We start from the raw sequence: 10,527 nt of genomic DNA, 5'->3' as shown, positions 1-10,527 counted from the left end.
AGGAGAGGCCTCGAGGTCTTGGTCTTGGAGGCAGAAGGGACAGCTGAGCCGGTTATCACTTCTTGACAAGCACAGCTGGTGAGTGAGGCATGCTGTAGATCCTTCAGCTGGGTGAGGCCTTGCAGATCCAATGGGTCACAGAGCATTCCAGAAGGTGCATAAAGAAAGCTTTCTAGCTGCCCCCACTTCCGTCACTTCCCCCCAGATCCTGAACTGGGGCAAGTGTTCTTGTCTTTTCTTTTTTCTTTTCTTTCTTTGTTTTTTCTTCTTCTTTTTTTAAAAAATTATTTATTTATTCATGAGAGACAGAAAGAGAGAGGAAGAGAGAAAGAGAGAGAGAGAGAAAGAGAGAGAGAGAGAGGCAGAGACATAGGCAGAGGGAGAAGCAGTTTCCATGCAGGGAGCCCGATGAGGGACTTGATCCTGGGATCCCGGGGATCACGCCCTGAGCCAAAGGCAGATGCTCAATGGCTGAGCCACCGATCCAAGTGTCCTTGTGTGTTTCCTGAAAAACAGATTTGAAATCAGTTTTTTTGTTTTTCTTTTTTTGTTTGTTCCTGGTTTGAAATCAGGATTGTTCTGGTTGAAATCAGGTTTGTTCAGTTTGGAATCAGGTTGGTTCTACAGAACCCAGAACCTCTGATACTTCTGCTTTCAAGGGGAGATTGAAGTAAGGATCATTTTCTTACCTTTAGGTAGCTAGCGGGGAGAAATATTATCGGTGATGAGTGCAAGGGACAAGCAAATTTTGTTATTGGTAAGGGTGACAAGTGATTAAGAAGGGATTTATTAGAAAGTTACAGAGATTCAGTATTTGAATAGGAAGGGATTTTAGGAATAATCTAAATGCCACCTCTGCTCAATGGAATCTAAGATCTAGAGGGTCTGTGTGCCTTGCCCAGCACCCAGCACTGAGCACCCTGCCTTACACATCATAGCAGTTTATTAAACAGTTTTGGAATAAGTGTCCTGCATCACAAATCCAGGTAGTGGTGGTCCTCAATTATGTGTGTGGAGGAAAAACAGGAAGCATGAGACTCCAGAAGAGTCTCTGCTGTTTACAACTCTTCCTTTCCCTTGGCCTATTCTGAGCCTTGCTCTAGGCCCTAAGACTAGAGGTAACAGAACTGTTTTTGCATCTCCTCTGTTTATAGAACATCACCTGCCAAGACACAACAGGAGAACCTGATCACCATCCCTGATTGCCAGCTCTCTGCTACCCCCACATTCGATCAATCCAACACCTGGCACCCCACCTGCCATTTTCCCAACCCTGCCCCTGGTTCTTCTGCTCCAGGCTCCTCTATTCCCTCCCAAATCTAATCCATAAACAGGCATTAGGGTCATAATTTTTAAAAAGTAGGTATATTCATACCATTCTCCACTTTTCAGCACCTTCATGGTAAAATCCAAACTTGTTTAAGTGACAGGGCCTTTTATGGTATCTCCCCTCACTACTTCTCTAATCGCATTGTTTCCCATTTTCTCTCTCACATGTACAGGATAGTTCAGCTGTAGCGAGCCTCACCCCATAGTGTGATTTCTATTCCGTGCTGCTTCATATCCTCCCATCTGTGGATATTGGCCCAACAGGGTGTTTCCTCTCTGCTTCTTGCCATCATCTACCCGCCCACTAGAGCACTTTGCAACCTGGAGAACCTGGCAGGGGGCCCCCAGGTAAAGGTAAGACGAGAGGAGTCCAGCTCTCTGAAAGTGATAACGGATCCTTCTATAACCAGGCTCCCTTTGTACCAATGAGTTTAGGTTTCCCCACTTTAGGGATGGGAAAAAAAGTTACTAATGAGAGATTATAAACAAGGGGCTGCTAATCATATACTTAATAAGCAGCAAAGGAATCTTTGATGTTACTCAATTAACCTTCCCATCCACATCCCTTACTATGAGGGGCAGCAGGTAACTCTGCAGAATGCATAACACCTGCCTCCTCCTTATTTCCAAAAAGACAAGCTACATTAATTATGCTCATTTCCATACAAATCATGGTTGTCCATATGGAATTTTTTGTTTGAGCCTGGGATGGAGACAAAATTTTCAATATAGAAGCACTGGTTGTAATTATAATTGAAAAACTTCATCCACTTAGAGCCAGATTACAGATGATGCTGGTCATGACAAACATTTTCCCAGGTAATTTTTCTCAGATATTGAAAATCGGAAAATATTTCCACTATGTTACCACTTGGTGTCGCTATTACTCTGCATGTCTTGACTGACCCTCACTTTCCTTTTCCTGAAGCATAGATAAATGACAACTTGTTTATTTTAAAGAAAAACTTTCAGGGTACACTGGAATAGATCAATCAGAATTCAACTGAAATTCCTGACTTTCAGTTTTATCTTTCCTAACTTAATATTAAACAACTTTGGGTTTGTTTCAGTAGACATATTCCAAGAAACCAGTCTGGTATTAAAAATAAAAAGCCTCATCTTGGTGCACTGAACAGCATAACAGAAGCAGAAGGAAACCCTTAAAATATTGTCTAGGGCAAATCAATGCAAAGTGAATGGAATTTTTAGAATTGATTTCTTACAACTAGCAATTTGATTATTAGTGTCACTCTGGTTTTATTGTGCTGGAGATGCTGTAAGCACTTGGGGCCATTGAAGTGGGTAAGACAAATAATATCGATCGAATATTTGTGGTGTGAAGACATTGTGTTAAATGGCTTATAAAGTCTATAAAGTGTATAAATTCTATTCATCTTCATCTTTGTGACCATTTAAATTCTTTATTTTTATGTAACGCTTTGTAGCTTGCAAGGCACTTTATCTTAACGACTCCCAGGAGGCAGAGGGCAGATGTCAAAAATACTCAAGGAAGCCGTTAGAAATAAAGGAAAGGTGGCGAAGCATCCATGACTTACATATAAAAGGATATCAGAGGTTATTGGACACATCTTGATATTTGACTGCATGTTTTCCACAGTACTTCCTAAGATCATTAGATTTGTTCATGGCTTAAAGAAACATTAAAAAATAAAGTCAAAGAGCCAATGAATGAGCACGTCCAGTTCTTCAGTTCTAAAGATTAGAACCACCATTCAGGGTTGTATCCTGGCTAGGTGAAAAATCAAGGCCAGCCAAGGTGGGTGAGTGTCCACTGCATGGCAACCATCAAATCTTTATGTTACACAGATGGCACCTTGAGGTCTGGACCCATATAGCCACTTATTGGAAATTGTTTATCAGATATCTGCAGGCATCCAAACTGTGCATATTTTCACATAAAGACATTTTCCACCCCTACATCTGCTGCACCCTACCCAGCACCCTCCTGATTTCCCTTGTGTGATTCCAGGCTCACCAGATGGTACAGCCTTTCAACCCCATTGTCCAAGCCAGAAACCCAGAAGTCACCCTAGACTTTCTTCTTCTCTTGCTTCCCACATCCACTCACGCCTTCCTGTTTATTTGCCCTGTGAATACTGATGTCTCTCACAATCTGTCTTTGCCTCTCCATACTCATGGCCAATGGTCTAGTTTAAGTTCTCATCATCTCTCTGAAAACGGCTACTTCCCCAGCTTCTCTCCTCTCTCTGCCAGATGGTTGCCAGAACCAGCCAAGAAAATCTAATCAAGTCTTACCCCTGCTCCAAATTTTCTAATAGCTAACCCTTAACTACAGGATGAAATCCTCTCTTTCATGTCATGTAAGATCTGTTCCCTATCTACCAGCACAGTACTCGTTAAGGCTTGAGCTACAGCAACACTGAACTGCCCGGGAAGTGTTCCATCAATTTTGGTTGTATTAATAAAGAAATAAGTGACAGAGTGATTGGATGGCTAATGGATTTACACCTTAAGCTGTCACTTATCACATCACTATTAAAGCTTCCTTTTTGGGGTCGTGAAGTTTTTATTGGGTTTAAAAATCCTCAAAAACAAATGATGAAATGAATGCGTGAATGCATGTGAAAAGATTTGCGAGTATCAAGATGTAATTTTCTAGTTTAAACGTAGACTTCTGGTTAGGCCTGTGCTTAGAATCTGGGGTGTGGCCAGAGGATGCTGCAGGTACCCTTGACTTTCTTCCCAAGGCGGATCGGGGCCATTGCTGGGAGGACTCTGCTCCTGTAATTCTGACTGCCACAGGCTGCTGGTTAACCTTGGGTAAGTTCTTCTACTTCGATTTCTCCTAAGCAACGTTAAAATAGCAACATTAACCTACCCCCCACAGGCATGTTAATAAGTACGTTTTCCCCCAAAGTGCAATGTACGAATTTTCATTAGTCATAGGGCTACAATAATAGTTAATTGTCCCTAGTTCTCCTTGTTATTTACTGCTCACTCAAGCAAAAGAAGTTACTGAAGAGACTGGGCAGGGGGGATGTGTGGTGGCAAGTTGAAAAATATGCTGATGTACCAAATAAGTTGCCAAGAGAATAAAAAAAATGTAATCAAGGCTGCAGAAGACCTGATTTCCATTCCAACGAATCATTAGAGATTCTATTGCAAACTCATTTTCTTATCTCTTATCTCTAAGTCAGCTCCTCTGCCAAGGACTTAAGGACTCAATTTATCATCTCCCTTAACAGGTACCTTGGCTGCCAGTGTGCCTTGGCTCTGGATCTACCCAACTGATTTACAGCAAAATTGATCCTGACTCAGAATATTTGTGCTCTGGGTTTTAAATGCAAATGCCTAAGTGCTGAGGTAATAGATAAGCGATAGACAACCCTTATGCTATGTATCTACAACTTTTACTCCAATCTCCTCTTCTGAAAGGCAAATGTTACCTTTAGAATCAACCAAGTGTATCATACCACAAAATATCCTTCCCTTCTCTCTCCTATCAGGACATGCAGAGAAAAAAAAAATAAGACAATGGAAACATTCAGAAGGAAAAGTCTCTAGAACATAACAATCAAAGCAGCTTACCAAGGCTTGTATCTCAGTTGACTGACTCAGTCTTTCCAGTATACTTTTGGTCAGTTGACAGGACAACCACACTGACTGATTCTACACAATAAAGACAGAGAAACAAATCAGTATAATTATATTGAGCTTCTCAATAGAGATGAATCATCATGGCATGAGAAATATTAGAAAGTCCAGAAATAGGCCATTAAAGAGACTTCCACATTCCTCCTTTGAAAAGTACAAACCAAGTAACCATAGCGTATATCTAGTCCAGTTGTAGACAACATGGGACCCTCATCTCCCAAGCATTTAGTCTAGAATTTTTTTTTTTAGCTCAGTCAATATTTCCTTTATAATATGGGTCCCTCTCTTGATGTTTTATTTCCCAATCAGGTTAACAGCCACCTCAAGCACCTTTTTGCTCTTTTCCTCTGTTGCAAATTAGTTAAAAATCCTCAGGATACAGAATCATTAATGCATTAACCTTTATATGTTGGGATAATCCAAGGAGTGATTTTGCAAATGAGAACACTGAGACTTGCAAGGTTTGCCCAGGATGCATAGATTGTGCCACAAACAGCTATGAGATTCATTCAAGAAAAGCAAAATCAAATTTGAAGGTGCAAGTTCAACATTCTTTGGAAAATAATACTCATTCCAACTATGATTCAAAATAGAATACTGATTTACCTCACGTATGTGCTGAATCATATGAGTGAACGTTTTTGTAGGTTGAAGATACTGTAGTGTGGTGGGTATATTCCACTCTGGGGTGTGATTATCAGAGAGCAGGAGTCCTTCATCCTAGCTGAGCATTTACAATGATAAGGTATCAGATATAGCCTCTTTTATTTTTATTTATCATTTTTTCATTCAATCCACATTAGACATCATTGACTTTTCTTCCCACCCCATGTTTAATCCATTACCATCGGGCAATTTTAGCTCCTTGATATTTCTGCAAAGCCTTCCTTTTCTTTCATTCCTAATATTTTTTCCTTAGGTCAAGGGTTGGCAAACATTTTTGGTTAGTGCTAGATAGTAAATATTTTTGGCTTGGTGGGGGCAAACAGTCTCTGTCATGACCCCTCAGCTCTGCCACTGGCACACTGAAGCAGACATAAGCCATATGTAGGTGAATGTGGTTGTGTTCCAATAAAACCTTACGAACGTTTTGCTATTATGTTTCGTCTTGGGTTACTGCAATCATTCTAATCTAAATCCTTGATCCAGTCTTCTGCTTCTCATCTTTGATGTCACTTCCTTCAGGAAGTCCTCCTTGACCCAAGACTGGAATAAGTATGTCTCCCATGTACACCCACTAAAGGAGACAAATTAGATCCATTTTTGTATTGTGTGGTAAGATCACCCTCTTTCTTGGAATATCAACTAGAGGACAAAGAACTGTTTACTGCAGTAGCACAGTATTGGGAGGCACAATATATGTTTGTTACGTGGGTCCACGTATGTGTAAATACTTCGGGGACGGGTGTAAATACGATCTAGCCAGAATGTGAGGATCGTAACTAATGCATCTAGCACATAAACATTTATGACTGACTTTACTATGTGTTATCTCATGTAATTAATCTTCTCACTCACCTTGTTAAGACGGTCTTTCAAAAAAATCATCTCTGTTTCACAACTGAAAAAGAGAAAACACTCACTGAAACTAAAAGATTTGTCCAAGACTAGAGGATAAATGATCATCAATACAGGTTTGTTTTGTTTTGTTTTTGGTAGGGAAAGTCTTCTGCTTCTCATGCTTTGGAGGTGGGAAGAAAGTTACTGTGCGTCTTGAACCCCTCAAGAATGTGATTTAATATCATGCAAGGTGGCACTGTGTTTCTCAGTCTGTGCCATCTGGGCCTAATTTTCTGCTTAAGTATGTGGACATAGCATAGTGTCTATTTCGATAATATGAAGGTAATTCCCCCAAACCTGCTATAGTCTGACTCCCCTGAAGGCTGGACCTGGGATGCAATGCCATTGCCTTGCCGGTGACCGCAGAGAGAGAAGAGGACAGCTCCCAGCAGGACCTCGCCTGGTTCAAGTGAATAATTCATTAGGATTGCCACTGGCTGGGGAACATCCTTCTTCCACTGATTAGTCGCTTTTATCCACCCATTTATCTTCATTAAAGACTTGTTTCCTCTCAAATACTTGTCTCCAATTTTCCCATTTAAAGCTATTTTCCCCCCCTGGCTTTGAGCTTTTTCTGCTCATACCAATGTTAACCACAAATTCCCAATGCGATGAATGTTTAAATCCTAAAATTGCTCTCACTGTTGAGACATAACCAAATTTCACAGTGTTAGGTCTTGACATCATTAGTGTAGGGTATATACTGGTCAACTATTGTGACCCCTCACTACAGACTTCCTTTATGTGAAGATTAATGATCAGTTTTCCTGGCCAATGACAAGTTTCATTTTACATAGCTGAACGTCTGATTAAGTCCATTAAAAGTAACTTGGCAAAGTGAGAATTTGGTTTCTCACATTCTAATATTATTTAAAAATTACATATTCAATAGTCAGTGTCAATTTTACTTTTTCCCCTCTGTATTTCAGTGATATTGAGGGAAAAAGAATAAAGTTAGTTTTGTTTTGTGTGCTTTTCTTTTTTCATATGCTTGTGATTACTATGATTCTGGTGCCCTGATCCTTCTGTCATGCACTGAATTCTAACCCTATGATTTTACTAATAATTAATATGATTAGTGGAAAAATGACCACCTGTTACTTTCTGAGCTCGTTCTTTCTAATCTTTTTCTGAAGATGGGTACCATGTTGCCAGTATCCAATCTATTATAAGAGTTTTGAAAAATCATTGTAAGTTAATTAAGTTTCTTGACTAATTTCGTTAATAGCCTAGGGCATTTGTCATTCAGTCCTATTGCTTAATATATGTCTATGTTTTCTAAGCATTTTTTTCACTTATTCTTTGAAAATAGCAATTTTTACAAAGTCTTCATTAGTTCCTAATTGTTCAAATTTATCTTCTTCATTACACCTGCTAAAGACCAATTTTAAAATGAGTTCATTTTCCCTGCTATTTTAGAGGTGTTTTTGTATCTTATATCCTTTGTTTATTACAGGGTTTAAATTATTCCAGTATATTTTGCCTTTGGTTTTGGGAACAGCTAAAAAAATCCTTTGTGTGTATTTAGCATAATTCATAATAACTAAACTAAGACATTTTGAGAATAAAGGTTTTTTTCCTTCATTAAAAAAGTTATGCAGGTTACATTTCTTCTACTTCTTGTTAAATAAAGCATTAAACAGGCTTAGCTACTGAAGCTTGTAACTCACCTAGCTTTTGTTTTAAATATATCTTACTACTCATCAAACCAGATGATTTACTCTAGCATATGCCAGAGGATTTTCTCACCACCCCCCTAAGAAAATGTGGTCCTAAGTAATGACATTTTAATTCTTTAAAAGTACTTAGGCAAACAGAAGAACCAACAACAACAAGAAAAATACTGTGACAATTTTTTTTTAATCTCGATGGAAAGTTTTTAGTATTTGGTATTTTAAGTTTTTTCATCTGCAGCTTTTGTCTCCATCTTAGTATTTGTATCCGAAGTGATTCTAATGTGGAAAATTTAAAAATTGAAAAAAATTGAATTCAATAGATACCTGCAAAATTGTGTTTTTATTTTTCTTCTTATAGATGGTACATTGTTGGGGGCAGGGTCTGAATACCCAAGTCCGACTTTCCATGTCAAATAATAGTCTCCAGAAAATGCTATGAAGTTCTGGTGTGTCATCAACAAGGTTGATGGTAGTGCTAAAACTGATGTGAAACATCAGAAACTTGAAAATAGAAGACAGGTAATGATAAAGCGAAGAAACTTTTTTTCCCTAAGTTAATTTTCCATCTCATCAGCTGCGAATGAGAAGGCTGGGGCCAGTCTCCATCCTGCAATTTCAAGCCTAGGCTGACTGTTTTGCATTACTGCACAAGATTCCTTCCCCCCTCTGGGGTCCCAGATTCACTCCCTTTTTGACTCCAAGTCAAATATTGGTCTCTCCCAGTGCTTTTTTTTTTTTTTAAGATTTTATTTATTTATTCATGAGAGACACAGAGAAGTAGAGACATAGGCAGAGGGAGAAGCAGGCTTCCTGGGGGGAGCCCCATGCAGGACTTGATCCCAGGACCCCAGGATCAGACCCTGAGCCAAAGGCAGACACTCAACCACTGAGCCACCCAGGCGTCCCACTCTCCTGGAGCTTTTGCCAGAACACACAGGGCCCCATGACTTCTACGTCTACTGGCGATTTCCAGCACATGCCTGTCCCCTCTGCCCCCCCCCACTCCCACCCCCCAACTCCCACCTTGTTCTTCTCATTCTCACTCCCACAGATCTCCTGGTGCGTGGTCCAGCCTTTCCATCTGGAGGAGCAGATTCTGCTTCCCTCACAGCTTCTCTCAGAATTGACAGTTTCACTAAAAACAAACAAAATAAGCCCCAAACTAAAAACAAAACAAACAAATAAAACGCTTAATAGATTTCCTCCCAGGGCCCCTCGCAGGACACATGCCAGCATCCCTCCTGCAGGTGGGACTCATTGTGTCTCTCTTGCAGGCTGCACACATCACCATGCTGGGTGTAGCCGGGGATGATGAAACATGAAGCACTCATTGTCTTCTCGGGTGCTCCCTCAATAGCCACTCAAGACTCAGCTCTCTGCTGTGACTTGAACACCGCCCTCCCCTGTTCCCACATTCCCACAGTCACCTCTCACTGGTTACTCCAATCCCAATTCTTTAGGTTGGCACAGTCCCAAGGATGCCTTTAGTCCCAGAGTCCTGAGGGACATGGGGTGTCCAGAATGAGGCCATCTGAACTGAGGGTATGTTTCTGTGCCCCTGGGTGTCTCCTTGTCTGCTTGCTCTTGCCTTTCTGTCACCCTTGCAGAGCAGCAGAGGCTACTGGGTAGGGAGCGATGGCTGGTTTTCCTCACAGATGTCACTGGGAGCCCTGTTGTGTTGTCTCTTCCTCCCTCATGCTCTGAGCACTCTGCTGTTCCTCAGGGTTGGTCCTCCTCTGACTGGCTGACTGTCACTGAGAGCTGGGTTTTGCCTGGCCCTTAGGTCCACGTTCTCAAGTTGCCTCCCAAATGTGGAATGAGGAGCTCTGGATGAAACTTTCTAGTCATCTATGTTGGGTCAGAAGCATTTCATCTGGGAGCTCAGAAAACCTTGGTGTGGAGGATGTCACTCTCACTGCCCCCATTCTAGGACATGTAGATTTGGTTATTCTGAACCAAGTTGATTGTTAGTGAGGCTTGGCCCTTTGGGTCTCTGTTTCCTCGTGCAGAATCAGAGCAATTCGTGGTGAGCCCAATCCTTCCCTGACAGCAGGGAAGGGCTGTGTGGTCTGTGAAGGTTTGAATACCTATTTGATGGTAAATAGCATGCCTAGGGTGGCATGCGGAGATATTTTTTTGATTGCTAGTAATATCTTAGAGTGGCTGGCAGATGTGTTATTTCCATAGATACCACAGGGCGGAAAGTGGGTTAGGTACTTTCATGCACATACTGGATGTCAATGCTGTGCTAAAACAGGAAAGCACTATTGGTGATGAAGCATAAAGTACTACCAGATGCAGAGGCTAATGTTAGTGGAAACCAGTG

The sequence above is a fragment of the Nyctereutes procyonoides genome, unplaced genomic scaffold (genome assembly GCF_905146905.1).
Source record: "Nyctereutes procyonoides isolate TBG_1078 unplaced genomic scaffold, NYPRO_anot_genome, whole genome shotgun sequence".
In the NCBI taxonomy this organism is placed as follows: Eukaryota; Metazoa; Chordata; class Mammalia; order Carnivora; family Canidae; genus Nyctereutes; species Nyctereutes procyonoides.
Note: the sequence above shows the minus strand (reverse complement) of the source record.